General features: G+C 38.0%; 1 protein-coding gene across 3 annotated transcripts in view; it reads left to right on the plus strand.

Annotated features, from left to right (window-relative positions):
- SLC35F1 (solute carrier family 35 member F1) overlaps nt 1–17,973 on the plus strand; it is a 442,526-nt gene that overhangs the window by 239,172 nt on the left and 185,381 nt on the right. Inside the window, exon 1 of one of the 3 annotated variants that reach the window (XM_042987077.1) lies at nt 14,789–14,861. The exons of the other annotated variants lie outside the window; for them this stretch is intronic. The gene's annotated coding sequence lies outside the window, so the exon portion shown is untranslated. Of the gene's footprint in view, nt 1–14,788; nt 14,862–17,973 lie in introns of those variants that run through there. 3 annotated transcript variants of the gene reach the window in all.

Consider the following 17,973-nt stretch of genomic DNA (forward strand, 5'->3'; position numbering starts at 1 on the left):
ATAAACTTAGAAAGAAAGCTGGCATAGGTATGTTAATGTTGGAGAGAGCAGAGTTCACTGCAAAGAAAGTTATAGTAACCTCTCAGTATTATCTTTTCTAGCTATCGTTTCATTTCTTTAACTTTTTTCCTAGGTTCTATTTTCAAGTCTATTAGTGTAGAGAAGAATACCTGGCACCAAGGGAATAGAGTATTGTGTACTAGTTAGTAATCCCAGGAGAGGACTCTAGATACTTCTGCTCATTTAGTCTTTGTATTGTAATCACTATGGAAAACATAAGTCAAGTACTGGATGGAATAGTACTTTATAGAGAAGGGACAGAGCAAGGTCAGCTTCAGTAGTGGGCATCAGCCCCCCATGGCCAGTGGGTCTTGCCCTGTGGCCAACACAGGGCAGTTGGCCTACATACTCCCCTTTAGTTCCACAGTGGAAGAAACCCTATCTTCTCCTTGTGGAGGACAGGTATAACAGTAGGGTGCTATGTGACGCACATGCTTTAAGCAGTGAAAAAAAGAGTAGCCACTGAGCTGGAAATAAGTAAAGATATTCCCACACAAGGTGATAAGCTGGGTACAGGCTGTGTGGACTCTTCATTGCTTGGTAAGGAAGTACTCCAGGCCAAAGGCCCATTCTTATGTGGGCCAGTAGATGTTAAAAGACTGAACCCAGGATACCGCCTTTCCCGTGAGATAATTAACTATGTTTCTGGCTTTCCTTCTCAAGTTCTTCATAGAGTTCTTTCCTTCTCAAGTTCTTCAAGAGCCCAGAATTAAGAATTAGTTATCCAATACCATTTAATAATGCTGTACAATTTCACTTATTTAAAAAGTATGTTGTCTCTCTTCTATGCTATAGCTGTTCATGTATTTTAGTGCCAGTGTCATCTTTTAAATGATACATCAACATTGGTCAATGACTTGTCTACTTGTCTTTACTCAGCATAGTGTAATACATAACACTACAAACAATGAAGCAAAAATACTAGTATTAGCTAACTTAAATCAAGGCCTTCTGTCTGCAGTATACCATTTAGTTTTCATAAGAGATAGATACTAGTCTTACCTCCATTATACCCATGGGGAAACCATTTCTCAGAGAGTCAGCTGCAGAACTTAACCAAGCCTCTTAAGTGGAAAAGGTGGGGCTGGACCTTGGCAGCGTTGAATTCCAGAGCCCAAATCCTTAACTACTACACCTTACCTTCTTTCTTTATAAACATTATATTATCACGATTATGTTTCTGTTTGCTTCATGCATTTAGTCCATGTTCTTGGAATATTTTAGGCCTAAGTGAATTATTGTTATTTTCTCCCTAGTTTTTTATATTTTGCATTGATTATACTTGTGTTCTTCGGCTTCATTCCAAACATGTTTGGTCTCTTCAATTTTCTTCCTGTATTTCAAGATCTCATTCCCTCCACTACAACAACCAGTTGAAGTCTTCCTCTTATAGCCTTTTATTTTCATCCAATTTTGGCATGATCTGAGTTTGGAAAGGGCAGTCCTGTTATTTTGAATCGGAATCCTGGACAGTGGTGGTGGGGACAGTTTATTTAACATATCTAGTATCTTCATTAAATGCAAACAAATCATTACATTTTTGAAAAGGAGAGTAGATTAAGAGACAACATAATCTGCTGCACTTAATAACCATGCAAATCTAATGTAGGGTATATGTAGAAGCCACTGGGCACAGAAGGGGTTTGTTTGAGATATTTCTAATTTGATATCCAGACTGTTCTTCCCAAACAGATGCATTGAGTTATTAGTTGACTTTTAAGTCACTGTTCTGTTTTAGGAACTCTCTCAGCTCTTGCCTCAGATAATGCTGAACATCAATCAGCTGATTTTATTGCCAGCACAGTTCTGCATTGATAGAAGACAAGAACTAATAGTATTTACAATGTGCTACTTTTTCTGGGAGGTGGTTTGCTGATGTCTTCTAATCAAGCGATGGATTATAACTGGAAGTGCATTTCTGTATAATTGCAGCACACTGTGGGTGCCATTATAAGAAATTACATTTTTAACCACGAAAGAGTAAAATGACTGATCAGAGAAGCAGTGTCTAAGATATCATTGCTTCTGTGAAATGGAATTACAGTGTATGTGCAATTAAAGAAGCTAGCCTTGACCTTCAGCATTTCCATCAAGATCATTATCTATTGTGTTCGGAGACACAGCTTTATTTCAAACCTTGTAGCACTTCCAGCTGAGTCTGTCAGGTGCAACTTTATCCATAATTCCACACTGATGTGCTTGTCACAGTGCCCCAGGAAGAATGATTCATGCTTGGTGTGTCAAAGCTAGCCATCACCTATCAGCAGAGACAGGAGATAAAAAGAAGATTTGTAGAGGTGGACAGGGTCCTAAAGCTGCTAGAAAGAAGGAAGGTGCACTGACCAGATAGCAGGTGTGTCCTAAGCCCTTGTTGGTTGACAAATGGAAGTAGAACGAAAACAATAGTACCAACCAGGAGAAAAGATAAGGTGATAAGAGGAATCAAGGATGAAATGGAGGTTTTAATGATTATACTGTATTCTCTATTTATCTCGAATAAAACTGCTTGTATTCATAGTGTTTTACAGTTCACACAGCATTTAACATCAGTGGTTTCTTTGAGGCTTCACTATCAGAATTTTAAAGTGGCTGGTGCGTTTTACAGACATTGAAACTGGCCAGCAGGGTGCTCTTTGCACCACACCAGGTGTTGCTTTGAACCTGACCCCAGTCAAGTAATTTGATTTTATCTCTGAAATTTTCTTCTCACACATTTCCCTATCACAGTATCACTCTGCTGCCTTCATGTAAGTCTTATAAATGAACAAAAAATTGACAAAATGACAGCAAGCCAACTTCTACCCAGGTAGAAAGTGAATATGGATTTCTTGTATCCGCTAAATATCTGGCCAAGGTTAATAAAACTGTTAATATTAAAAATGTTAAAAGGTAAAGTGTTTCTTATTCAGGTCTGAGTGAAAAGAAAATATAAAACATCAACTTACCTCCACTTTTTTTTTTAAATTTGAAGATCTAATGTTGAATGGTTGGAAGGAAGCATGGGAATGTTCACTTCCTCCCAGAGATAATTCAAATATGCAACTGAGAGACAGACTTGGTACTTTGATAAAGGAACACTTGGAACACAGTAGTTCAAACCGTCCCTTTGTGTAGTGTCCTCAAGTACTCTTTATAACCCAAGACTCTCTCTACCACCATACTGAAATGCAGAATGGGCGAGAGGCATGCATTTCTTCTGTAAAGTGGGAGAAAGGAGATTGCAAAAGAGAGGGGAAAGGAGCAACGGCATGACTGTCCACTATCAATTCGCAGGCAGATCCAGTTAGGAAAAGAAAGTGTACATAGTGGAAAGCTGGTGATCTGCAACTGATGTCTTCAAACTGACCACGCTTGCAAACTTTTGTAAAGTTTCTGTGGGTACGCATAACCCAGTTTGATGACCACTGGATTATAAAATGAATACAAGAGTGGTCAACATTTTACAACTTTGCAGCAAGTGAAAATCTTGAAGGTATTTCTAGAAATAAAATCTTTCTTCTGGGGACATTAAAGATGTATTGCTTAAATATAATGCCTATAACTGTAATTTAATTCAAGCCATATTTACCACTATCTAAGATCCATAGAATAAGCCCCTTTCCAAATGAAAGGGGCTTGACAATTTATATTATTTAAATAGTGCTTTAGTATCTATCTCATGCTAAGTGAAAAAGATAAATATATTATTATATTAATTCTTTCTATCTTGTTACTTTATTATAAAGTTATAGCTCTGAAGACTACTTTTTTAATTTTTTAATTTTATTTTTTTATTAAAAATTTTTAATGTTTATTTATTTTGGAGAAAGAGAGAGAGAGAGACAGTGTGAGCAGGGGCAGGGCAGAGAGAGGGAGACATAGAATCTGAAGCAGGCTCCACTCTCTGAGCTGTCAGCACAGAGCTTGATGCTGGGCTCTAACTCACGAACTGTGAGATCATGACCTGAGCCAAAGTCAAACACTTAACTGACTGAGCCACCCAGGTGCCCCTGAAGACTATTTTAAAAACAAAAAAGAGAAAAGAGAAATTTCAAGGTGTGTCAAACAGTGTGATAAAAAAAATGCAATAAAAAGATTGAAGAACGTGGAGGTCAAAAACCTGAGTGTGATGGTTTATATATTATAAAAGAACAGTGACTTAAGATGGTTAATTCATTTATTTTCCTGTGATTTTCAAGGTGTTTCACAGAATGGTTTTCCGTATTGGGCTTGTGGTAGTTCTCAGTTCACTTCTAATTGTATTTACTGAGTCCCTGCTATATGCTTGTTAATACTGCTGGGTGCTGACGACATGGTGGGGAGCATGACCATCTTGTCGTGGAAGCTTGCTGCTTCCTTGTCCCACTCTGTCCCTTACATTGGGCTCTGCACACAGAGTTCAAAAGAAAAGAAGGATTGTTTGCTGTTAGAAGACCTGGTTTGCATCCCAGCCTCACAATATGAGCCTTGTGACGCCATGAATATCTGTCTATCATTGTACTTAAGCCTCAGTTTCCTAATCTTAAAATTAGGAGATAATGATGCTTCACGAAGTTGTTACAGCAATGAAATAAAATCATGTCTGTAAAAAGCCTTGGTAAAATGCCATCAGATGTTGGTTATTGTTGAGATGATTCCCATTCTCCTTTTTTACCAAGACTTCTAAGCATCTTCTCCTCTATCCACATCATTAAACCTTTTAGCTTCACTGGGTTCAGAGTTTACTACATTAATGCTGTTCTTTTCTACTGCTGGAATTCTCTCTTCCTTGATCTTTAGCTAAGAATGTACTAAACGTTACTCTCAACCCTAGAGCGCCTGCTGTCTGCTTTTCTTTTTTTTTTTTTTTAATTTTTTTTAACGTTTATTTATTTTTGAGACAGAGAGAGACAGAGCATGAACGGGGGAGGGGCAGAGAGAGAGGGAGACACAGAATCGGAAGCAGGCTCCAGGCTCCGAGCCATCAGCCCAGAGCCCGATGCGGGGCTCGAACTCATGAACCGTGAGATCGTGACCTGAGCTGAAGTCGGACGCTTAACCGACTGAGCCACCCAGGCGCCCTGTCTGCTTTTCTTTTTATCTGAGCTGCCAGGGGAGATGTAAAACATGTGAGTAACCCATCTAAGCTCTTTAATTATATTGACACTTGGATCTGCTCAAACATCCTGTCATTCGTCCATTCTCCATTGTGTGTTTCTTTTTTTTTTTTAATATTTATTTATTTATTTATTTATTTATTTATTTATTTATTTACTTATTTTGAGAGAGAGAGAGAGAGGGAGGGAGGGGGAGAGAGAGAGAGAGGGAGAGAGAGAATCCCAAGCAGGCTCCCCGCTGTCAGCATGGAACCCCACACAAGGGCTCAAACTCACGAACCATGAGAGCGTGACCTGAACCAAAATCAAGAGGCAGACGCTCAACCGACTAAGCCACCCAGGGGCCTCACTGTATGTTTCTTTAAACCATCAGTGTTCTCTTCTCTTCCTTCTTTTCAAAAGCCTTTGCCTCCCACTTTACAGAAAAGGTAGAAACCATCCAGTGACTTTACTTCATGTACGGGGACCTACACTTATATCCTCTCATTTCCTCTCTCTATCATTTCAGTGTTCACTTTTCAGTTTGCTTCCTTCCCATTGCCGTTGAATATCATGTTCTTAAAAGGGGAGGGGGTGTTCATTAGACCCTTTTGAGACCTTATGGTATATACTGCTGTTTTCTTATTTTCTTCCTGTTCTTCATAGCCAGCATCTCAAACTTGCTCAAGTAAGCGGTCTGTGACCATTAGCTCATTCCCTGTGCATCTAGATTTTTTTTTTTTTTTTTGCAATCTAGATTTTTAACCCATGACTTTGGTAAAACTGCAGAGGAGAAGGTCATTAATGGTTTAATTGAATCATAGAATCTCAGCATCAAGTGAGACCTCAGAGATCACACTGTCTCACCTCATGGCTGATGCTGAGATAACATCTATGACATTTGCACAAATGTTTATTCAACCTCTGCTTTATTATCTGTAGTGAAGGGAGGCTCACTATTTCACAAGGCAGCTCATTTTAATTCCAAAAGGTTGTAGATTTCAGGTTTATTTCTGCATGTATACAAACTGTGTAACTTCCAAAAATGACTCTGGTTCTGCTATCTGAGGCCTCTTGTAGGTTTCACTCTTCCTTTTTACTGAAATAAGATGGTCATTCTCAGACCTGCAGCAGATAAGTGAGAGGCTAGTAATTTTCACCTGCTGTACCAACAACCCTATTTGCATACATTTGATTCTAAATATTATTACCTTTATCAATGCAAACATTTTCAAAACAGAGTCTTGTCAGGAATTTTTACTATGTTTTCCTAAGTGAAGGAATATACATTTTTGTGTTTCCTTTTCTGGTGGTACAGTGCTTCTCGCTTATGACCTATGACAAAGAGAGGAAAAAACAGCATGTGGACATTTGCAGCAACTGAATTCTGAAAACAGAAGTAGAAAGAAAGGGGATGTCTTGTTTTATGAGAGCAGTTGTGGAATGAGAAGGCTTTTGAGATTATCAGAGTTGATTTTCTGGGTAACAAGGGCCAATAATTTGGAGTAAGTTTTATCACTTTATAATAAGTAGAATGAATCAAAAGAGCAGTCCAGAATAAAAATTTTCATTGAAGTTTTATTCACAGACAATGAACTCATCGATGTTAAGTGTACAGTCTGATAAATTTTGGTAATTGTATATAATCGTGCAACCATCATCAAAATAAAGATACAGAATATTTCCATTGTCCTAAAGATTCCTCATGCCCTTTGCAGAAAATCCTCTTCCACATTCTCCAAACTGAAGCAACCATTGATCTGCCTTCTGTCAGAATAGTTTTGTCTTTTCCTAGAGTTTTATATAAACTGAGTCACACAGTGCATTCTCTTTTGTGTTTGGCTTCCTTCATATATAGCATGTTTTTGACATCCATCTATGTTGTTGCATGTATTAATATCTCATAAATTTTTATTGCTGAGCATTGTTTTATGGTATGGATATAGCACAATTTGCTTATTTATTCACCAGTTGAGAGAGATAAAAGTTGCTCCCAGTTTCTTGCTATTATGAATAATGCTGCAATGAACATACACATATACATATTTGTGCAACAGGTGTTTTCATTTCCTATCGGATAAATATTTAGAAATGCGAGTTGTTGGTTCACTCAGGAAATGTATGTTTATGACATTTTCCAACTTGGCTGTACCATTTTGAATTTCCACCAGCAACATACTAGAATTCCAGTTGCTCTGAATCCTCATCAGCACTTGGTGTCATCAGTCATTTGAACTTTAGCCATTCTAGTGAGGGCGTGGTGGTATTTCATTGTGGTTTTAATTCGCATCTCTCTTGTGAGTAGCAGTGTACAGCATCTTTTCACATGCTTCTTAGCCACTCATATATCCTGGGAGGTGTCTGTTCAAATTTTTTGCTCATTTTTAAATGGTGTCTTCAAAACAGATTTTTGAAAGAATCCAGGAGGCTTTGAGTTCTCATGAATGCCTTCTTATGTGGAGGAAGTAACGAATCTGGTAGGTAAACAGAGCGGAATTCATTTCAGGAAGGGGCAGAGCTGGGAGCTAATGAGCCTCTTTTCCCAGTACGGCTGAATGCTGTGCTGCTGTGTACTTCACACCAGTGATTTATTGATCTCATGGCAAGATGCAAATGAAGGGCGCTGTGATGAAAATGGCAGCTTCTAGGGATAGATATGCTTTGCATTTTTGCTACAGTGTTCAGACATGGATTCTTCTTGAGCTAAGAGACAATAAACTCTTCTTTTTTTTTGAGGGAAGGTCCTCTAAGATAGCCTAAGGTAACTTTGAGACTCTATTGGACTGCGGTTTATTAACAAAGCTACGTGGCGATAGATTTCAAAGTGCAGAGGGTTTAAAATAAGGTAACTATTTCTCAGCGGTCATTAAGTCTTATGTTAGAATAAAAGAAATGCAGCATAAGTATTCTGCCTTTTTAAAGATTTAAAAGACGATGCTTATATACGAGACGATGTAAAATAATTCAGCAATAACAATATTTTCTTATTTTAGAGAGCAAAAAGATTTATACATTATTGGCTAACCTACAATAATGCTGTCTAATACATAATTTTAGTCATTACCACATACTTATTCAGCATCATTGTGTATATGTTAGGTACCCTTAAGAATTACTCAATGTAAGCTCAATAATCCTGGCAGCTTACCTAAAGTGTCTGGGAAATATCCAATATTATGCTCCTTTTTACAAGATGAATTAATAGGCCCGCATTTTTTGAGGGACATTCAGACCACCGTGGCTTACCTTTTGTAGGTATCCAGTTCAAATTAAATAAATAACTTACATTTTGCACTACTGAGATTCATAAATTGAGTATACAACAGATGGAAAGACGAGATAAAATGAATTAGGAAGTCAAACATGGTGAAAGTCTTTGGGAAAATAATAAGGTTACATACTGAAAAGGATAGTCTTTGAAATGGAAACCAGAAAGACAAATAGCATAAAAATATCACAGCTTCTAGTCACAGTACAAACAAAAGACTGGTCTCTCAGTTTAGGTTGGGTCAGATGAACCCCCAGTTCAAGGGTATCTTCTCATTTCTTCTGGGCTAATTTGACACTTATAATAAACATACAGATGGTTTCCCACAAGGCACAGTGCTTGGCATGGAATCGGCAATTGGTACAGTTTGATGAGCTACTTAGAAATTCTCAGGAATCCAAGGAACTATACACAGAGAAAAACTTTCTTCTAAATCTTTTATGTCTGGTTTCAAGCAGTGTTGCTACAAAATAGTGTTAGCTGAGACCAGGCTAATGCAGCCTGAGGTATCAGAGTAATTCATGATAATCTGCTTGGCTTCTGTAGATTTTGCAAAATACCACCTCTTTAAGAATCATTTTGGCTAACCACCAACTCATCACTCAGAATCACATTTAACTAATTCAAAGAGTAATCAAGAACTTATTTTGTATTGAAGATAGCTCCCTCATTCCCATACAGATGCATGTTGATGCTTAAAATACCCTGAAAGTAGGGAATTCCCTTTATATCTATGGAGGTAAACTTAGGAGGGAAAAATTTGGCCATATTGTCCTTATAGCTTACCAACCCTTTTCTTTGCATAGTTCTTGTGAACATGAGTTCATTGGGTTGCGTTTTCTGCTTACAAATAATTTCCATATTTTCTCAAGATAATTCAAAAATAATGATAACTAAAGGCTCAAACCCTTAATTCGTTGTACATTAAGAATACATTAAAATTGTACATTAAAATTAATTTAGAGGGTGATGGGTGAGTTGAAGCCCCGTGAAAGCAATAACCTCTTGCAAGTTTCCACACTGAAGTGGCTCTGACAGAATTCATTCCATTAAGGTTCTAAGAATTAAATGATAAAAAGGAATTCTTTGCCTTGGCTGCCAGGACGCTCAATATTAAACTTAATCCTCAATCATAGTAAACTCAGCGGCTATTACTAATTCCTGGCATACTAATGTTTTCTTTCTTTTCTTTCTAACTGCTACCCTTCAAACTCTTTGAATTTAAATGTTTAACAGTTCTATCAGAAATATGCAATAGATATATTTTTTTTGCCTAATTTTTATTTTAAGTGATCTCAAAGGTTTTTGAAAGTAGACAAAGGACCAATTAAAAATAGTTTAAATTAATAACAATCAAAAGAAGTTTAATACTGTGAGCTGTCAAAATCAAGAATTAGGAAAAAATTTTGATTTGCTTCAGCAGCTGTTTCTTGTGTCTATTTTCTGGCTTATCATCATAAGCATTAGTGTGGAGATGTTCACTGCTTTATTTTATTAGGCATTCAAGAGTTGCTCTCCAGAGGTACAAATTAGAATCTGTGGCACTACTCTATTTTCAGAAAGTTGATAGGGACTTTAATAAAAATAACTATTACCTCTGAAAACATATTATGATATAGTTACCTTGGTAAGGATTTGTTTATATTGACCCAGTTTAACCTTCACAAAATAGTTGTACATTTTCATGATCATCATTTTACTTTTTTTTAAGTATTTCAATTTTTTTTATTTTTTATTTTTTAGTGTTTTATTTTTTAATTTTATTTAAATTCAGGTTAGTTAACATATAGTGTAATAATTGTTTCAGGAATAGAATTTAGTGATTCGTCACTTACTTATAACACCCAGTGCTCATCCCAACAAGTACTTTCCTTCATGCCCATCACCCATTTAGCCCATCCCCCCCACCTCCCCTCCAGCAATCCATTTGTTCTCTGTATTTAAGAGTCTCTTATGGTTTGCTTCTCATTTTAAAGTTGAGAAAATTGAAACCTGTGAATGTTCTGTGTATTGCTCAAGGTGACAGCACTAGTCAGTTGCAGAACAAAGATTTGAATCCAGTGATATCTGGCTATAGTTTTCTGCAATGTGCAAATAAACCACTTCCTTAAGGATCATTTCAACCAACCACCCTCTCATCTCATAGAATCACATTTAAGTTATCCGTGTAAATGAGAAATTATTTTCTCTTCAAAGACAGCCCTACCATTCCCTTAGAGATGCATTCTGATGCTTAACATTCCCCTCAAAGTTATGAATTTCTTCTTCTTATCTAAATTTATCTTTTATATGATCTCTCATGTTTTTTCTCTTTTGTCTTTCTCAGTTGGGGAGAAGACCCCCAGACACATTGTGACACTGTAGTATATGTAAAAGAAAAAATAATTCCCAAATATTTAAGAAACCAATAAAATAAAAATTACTAGATGATTTAATAACAGTGCAGTTGAGGATTTCATAATAAGTTCTCCATATACTATTTGAATAGCTGTCCTAGCCTTTCAGAATCAAATGTTACCATCAAAGCCTGTAAGAAATTTCCCCATTTCAAAGTTACATTTTCTCAAAAAACTGAAATTACCCTCAAAATGGGAAGCTGATGAAATGACTCTACCTTTATTTTTACAATGCAGTTCAAGACCCAGTGATATTTTATTTTTGTATCTCAACTGATATGAAATAATGATGTAATAATTTATTGTAGTTGGAGGCTTCAGCATGGCATTTTTGTATGTGCAATACAAGAGTGTCTTTACCTCAATTCCTTCATTTCTCTTCTTTCACTTTATTAAGAAAAAAATTGAAATGCAACAAAAACATAAATGCCATTGTTAGCTAAAACCATTGCAGCTTGGCTGTCCTGAGCTTTTGACAGTGTGGTAGCTTGAATTTCCAATGGCTGATTGCCCTGTGCTTGCTGATCTGAAAGGATTCTGTACCAAGCAAAGCTGCTCATTAAACAAGCTTTTGCCAGGTCAGAAACTTAAATTTTTTCCTGCCATAATATAAGGTACCAAGTACAATTCTGGCAGCTTTCAGTTTAACACCAGCAATGGGAATCGGGGAGAGCTTGAATAAATGAGATAAACATGATGAAGAAAGTTTACTATTATTGTGTGCTTTTAATACACTGCCTTGCCAAACTTTTAACCAGAGCTGCCAACAAATAACAAAGTGAACGTATTTGAGTCTCCAGGCTTTTATCCCTACCCTACTCCTGCACTTCATTCCCTCATGAAGGAACTAACAAGCGGTGCTGTGGCCAAAAGGCAGGGAGCAGAAAAGGAACAGAGAGCAGAGTCAAGTTAATTCCAGACCCTGGCTAATTGGCATCCAAATAATTAAGAGCTAGCTTTAAAATAAAATACCCAACACTTAACCGAGGCTCAGAAATGAATAGGGCATGAGGGGAAGAGCACTGAAAATTTTGGAACATTTATCAACTAGTAGGAGTCTAGGCTATGGGCTAAAAGCAGGAAGTTAGAAAAAGACCTCAACAGAAGAGAGGAAATTAGACAGCGAGCTGGCAGCAGCAAACTCATCTAATGGCTAGAAAAAAGATCATCTTTCACTTTCAGTGATGAGATGATGGGTAATTGGTAGTTTGATTAGGATTATTCTCAAAAGGCCTTTTTTTAAAAGCTTGCTTTATGTCCCATTTATGTTGTGTAATAAATACCTATCTACAAACTGAAGATAAAATCCTGAGAGAAACACTTCTCTGGCCGTGTCTCCAGGTTCAATTAAAGTGGAGAGTTGAAGCAATTACCCAGAAGATATAAAGTAAAACAATTTCACTTTTGCCTGAATTAATAGGCAAATTTAACCCAAAGCTTACACTTTGCTTTTACTCCCAACACTTGACTATTTTTAGGTAGAACTGATAATCAAAGGTAAAATATTTGGTTGGTGTTATAAGGCCATGCTTAGAAATTCAGTACCAAATAACAGATTTTTTTCTACAGTTTACTATGGAGATGGGTTCTAAACAAACAGATGAGGTATTTAATAAATGACAAGGAAAGAAATTGCCTATGTGCACTTTGAGAGGTGATGCCCTTCTGTGCTTCCCCGTTCTCCTTGTTAATGCTTTGAAAGTGCCAATTTTGGACTCAGTGGATCTCTGAAACCCCTGGTCTTCCCTGAAAAGAGTAAGACTCCCAGGCTTAAAATAGAAACATTTCTGAATTGACATATTGTAGACTGCAGTGAGTGCCTATCATTGTCAAGACATCCCACCATTCTCTGCAACAATTTGCTTGAACCAAAGTCCACTTTTACTCTTGTAGTGAGAGTTTTTGGAAACCCTGGGCCAAAATGTCAGTTCTGGAAGCCTTTACTTTTTATTTATTTTTTATTTATTTTTTAACGTTTATTTATTTTTGAGACAGAGAGAGACAGAGCATGAACGGGGGAGGGTCACAGAGAGAGGGAGACACAGAATTCGAAACAGGCTCCAGGCTCTGAGCTGTCAGCACAGAGCCCGACGCGGGGCTCAAACCCACGGACCGTGAGATCATGACCTGAGCCAAAGTCGGACGCTTAACCAACCGAGCCACCCAGGCGCCCCGTGGAAGCCTTTACTTTTAAATGGGGTAATCATTCTCTTTTTCTGAACTGCAGTCTCCAAGCTGAGGGTCCAAGAGTCCCCGCTGGTATTGGACCTACCATCCCAATCTCTCCCTAGAGAGGAGAGAAGTAAAATGTTAACAACCTGTACTCACACTGGAAGGAAGGACAGAACCCTCCACTGGCTTCCTCCTGGCTGAGGTCTCAGGTCTTTATGTTGTTACTGAGCCCTGGCCCAGGCTGACTTGTCCTTCTTTGGGTGGCATGTGTCCTGACCTGTCACCTGTCATAACCACTTGAAAGTTCTAAACCTAATGAAAGCCTCATGTATTTACAAACCCTTTGCTCCCTTCCTCTTGGGTAGGACCCAAGTAAGTGCATGTAATCAAATCTAGTCTCAGGAACTCATCAAGAAATTCCATATATTCTCAAGGTATCACTAAAAACCTAAACTATAAAAATGACTGACAGTTACAATTAATAAATACTACTCTTTAAGGCATCTGACCTAATTTTTCTACAACTCATTATTCCTCACGATGTGCAAAATAGATGACAGCAGGATGAATGAAGCAAAACTTGATCAACCAGGAACCGTGGACAAAAGAAATGCCATGCCGCTCAGCTTCTCATATTTATTCCCATATCCCAGAATCTTGACTGGATAAGCAATAATTTGCACAAATTTATGTGTCTTTGGATAAACAGATGGATATGTAGGTGCTTGCAGGTATGCGTGTATGTGTGCTGAGACAGCAATTCAGAACACATTTATTTACAGAAAAAGAAGAAAATGGTGTTCTCAGAATTCAGCACTCAGGTTTTATTTCTGGTTCCTAATTTAAAACTACTAGCTAGAATCTATTGTTATAGGGAGTAACATGTCACTCTCCCTCTGTGCTGTCTTAACTTTAAACCATTATTTGGGAAAAGTTGTCATATATATATATATGTGTATATATATGTGTATATATATGTGTATATATATATGTATATGTATATATGTATATGTATATATGTATATGTATGTATATATATGTGTGTGTGTATATATATGTACACATATATATGTGTATATATACGTATATATGTGTGTATATATATATGTGTGTACATATATGTATATATATACGTATATATATGTGTGTGTGTGTATGTGTGTGCATATATGTGTATAATTGAAACACTTTAAAAAATGAATTTCTGCTTTTGTCACATACTTACTCTAGATGTAGTATATTTACATAAGATTTATGGTTATTCATTGTCATTTTTCTGAAAGGTAAAAATAAGCAAATTTTGACCTTGAGCTTTGGGGTGGAGCAAGAAGTAGACTCTGATTGATTTTGTTTATTTGTGAGCATATCCTGAGTTCTGGTGAACTTAACTTGAGCAGTACAAGTTAAGCCTCATAACCTGTTCCTCCAGAGTTCCTCCCTTTTAAATACATTTTTAAGTTTATTTATTTATTTTGAGAGAGAGAGAAAGCATGCACATGAGTAGAGGAGGGAGGGGAAGAGAGGGAGAGAGAGAGAGAGAGACAGAGAGAGAGAGAGAGAGAGAGAGAGAGAGAGACAGAGAGAGAGAGAGAGAGAGAGAGAATCCCAAGCAGGCTCTGTGATGTCAGCGTGGAACCTGATGTGGGGCTCCATCCCACGAATGATGAGATCATGACCTGAGCAGAAATCAAGAGTCAGACGCTCAACCTACTGGGCCACCCAATGCCCCCAGAGTTACTCCCTTTTATTAGCATTCGTAAAATATGAGAACTTTTCCAGATACCCAGTGGGTGGACAGCCTCATAACTAGAATCTCAAACTCGCTCTGCTGTTTTTAATGTTTCTAAGATGAGGGGTTTGTCAATGCCCCAGAGATGGAGCAAGCCAAGCCACAGGACATCTGTGATTTTGGTGAGATTTTGGAAAAAAGGCATATTTAATATGTGACCTCATTAATATCATTACATCCGCTTTCAGCCAGCCACACCAGTGGTGGAGGAGGATTGGCAGGTCCATGGCCTGGAGCGGCTTTTGGGCTACTGCCCATGGATAATCTCTATTCTTTTTGCCCACTTGTTTGGCTTAATTCCTAGGGCATTCGACATTTCTGCTAGCATTTGGCTGTGGAAAGACTGACTTAGAAATTATACTGGATCAGAAAATTTAGGAAAATAAATTCAGACTACATACAATTGGAGTTTTACCACGAAGGGCAGAATAGTTAGTGGTTAAGGCTTCAAAGATGACAGCCCCGAAGCTCCCCTCACTAAAAGCGACTACTGACTTTTCTGGACTTGATGTCTCACCTGTAGAAGAAGGATACAAATAGCCTCTCCCAAGAGTCTTGTTAGGATTAGATGAATTAATCCATGTAAAACATTTAGAAAAGAGCTGCTGCATAATAAGTGCTTCATTAGACTACTTTTTTTTTTTCCTGAAATGTCAGTGGTTAGCTTGGGGTGTTTCATGGAAATAAATAATTAAGCAGTGCTACTCAACACATTCATTGCTCCCTTTCTTATATTTCACAAAATTGTTAATGATCCATTCTTCTACTATTTATTAAGAGTCCCCCATGTGAGAAGCAAGGTGCTGGGCAGGCAAACTCCAACAGTACACAGGAGATGCCCAGCCCTTCCTTCATGAAGCTGACAGTCTAACTGGGAAGACACGTGTTAAATTACCAAATGAATGAATCAAATAATTGTGGATTGTGGTTCGTGCTTTAGAGGAAGTCAGTGGGAGCGGTGAAGAGAATAGCAGTGTCTTAAATTAGGTGGAGAGATAACAAGTGGCTTCCCTAAGGAGGTGCTGGTCGGGTTGGTATACATAGAGTGAGGGGAGAGCAACGGAGCAGTGGAAATAAGAGGAAGGCAAGAAGGCTCAGGTGCAGAAGGAATTGTCTAGGAGCAGAGAGTGGAGTGGAGTGAGAAAGAAGGAGGCGGCAGAGCATCAAAGGCTTTTTAAACCAAGTTGTTAAGTGCTGTGATTTGCATTTCCAAAGGTTCTTTTAGCTGACTTATCAAGGGTAGACTGAAGAGGGTTGGCAATTATGGGAGCAGGGAGCACAGGGGCAGCACGGAAGTCTAGAGGACAGGAGATGGTGGCTTGGACTACGAGGTAGGCAGTGGTGGTAGGAAGAAGGGATGGATTTTATAGATGTGTTGGAAATCATATCAACAGGACTTGTTGCAAATGCATTTGGCCTGGAATGTGAGAGATGGCGAAGAATCAGGGATATGAAATAAAAGTCCCTACCTTAATTTAGATGGTAAATATGATGAATACTAAGTCAGTGATGCCAAAGGACCAACCTTCACATATTTAAGAGATAATTTACATATGATGTAAACATAGGATCCTATACTCTGTGTTTTTTTTAATTTTTTAACGTTTATTTATTATTGAGAGACAGAGAGACACAGAGCATGAATAGGGGAGGGGCCAAGAGATGGAGAGACACAGAATCCGAAGCAAGCTCCAGGCTCCGAGCTGTCAGTACAGAGCCCGACGCGGGGCTCGAACTCAGAAACCATGAGATCATGACCTGAGCCGAAGTCGGGCGCTTAACCGACTGAGCCACCCAGGCGCCCCTATACTCCGTATTTTGGGACAGAATTTAATAGATGGAAAAGCCTTTTGATGTTTTAGGAATTTCTTCACTGAATGTAAGCACACTGGTAAGTTTCAAACATTTTTCTTTTTGCTAGGTTGCCTGTTGCTTCAGATGTATCGCCATTAACCTTACAAACTCTCCATCCCCCTACGTGTACTATAGTTTATTTACAAAGCACTTTGTAATTCTAAAACGTTTGAAGCGTTGTGTTACAAGAAATTTGAGATATTTTTTTCTTAGTTTGAAGCCTGGGGCAGAGTAGTAACCTTTCTTTGACGGTTTCCTCATCTGTAACCTGGAATTGGACAGCAGCCTGTTTCTCAGTGGGAGGTTGTGAAGATTAAATCACTTAGTACTGGTAAAGTGCTATGAGATGTCTGTTACCTAGTATGATTGCAATAAATTTTGGTTCCTGTTATTACTCTAGACAGACTTCTTAGGGTATGTGTGCTTCAGTTTCTTCATCTGCAAAATAAAGATGGTTTCCTTCTCAGAAGCCAGGAGAGTTTGGTTTACTATAGAAATGCTCTGTCTTTCTAAAGGAGCTGTGATTTAACAAGGTGTGAGTTTTTTGGGTAGGTTACCTGAAATACACAACACTTGGCCAATCATATTACACGATGCCAAATGTTCAGAAATGTGGAAAAACATACACTAAGCTTAAGGCAGCAACTTTTTCCCCCCAATTTTATCTGCATTTTTGTGTGCAGAGAATGGCCACTACTTGTTATGCATGAAGCACTATGATTATCTCTTACCTGTTTATACTGCACTACAGTCAGAAGGGATTTGAGATAGATTACAATAAAGGGCTTAGATATCATAAATCATTTAAGGGAAAGTAACAGAACCAAAGCCAATAAAGGAAAGGGAAAAGTATGTTAAGATTTTATAAATATTTTATGTCTTCTATAGCTAGGAATTTTTTCAGGCAGTTACTTCAGATAACTTTACAACCTTCTGATTAATCTTCATAAAATATGTGGCATGGAAAAGTAGCAAACATTGTCCTCACACCACGAATGGGAAATGTCACTATCTTGCTTAAGTCCAAGGCTGGGAAGAGTCAGTATATATACTGGTTTTTCCAATACTACACCTTCCCCAAAGACACACAATTTTTTTTTAATCAAGAATATTATTTCCTGTGGGGCACCAGGGTAGCTCAGTCGGTTAAGTGCCCGACTCTTGATTTCAGCTGGGGTCATGATCTCATGGTTCGTGAGTTGGAGCCCCGCGTCGGGCTCTGTGCTGACAGCTCAGAGCCTGCAGCCTGCTTGGGATTCTCTGTCTCCCTCTCTCTCTGCCCCTCCCCCACTCACACTGCCTCTCTCTCTAAATAAATAAACTTAAAAAAAATATTTCCTGCAATTTCAAGTTACTCAGTGATTAACTTAATAGAGGAGA

This window comes from Panthera tigris, chromosome B2 (genome assembly GCF_018350195.1).
Source record: "Panthera tigris isolate Pti1 chromosome B2, P.tigris_Pti1_mat1.1, whole genome shotgun sequence".
Classification (NCBI taxonomy): domain Eukaryota; kingdom Metazoa; phylum Chordata; class Mammalia; order Carnivora; family Felidae; genus Panthera; species Panthera tigris.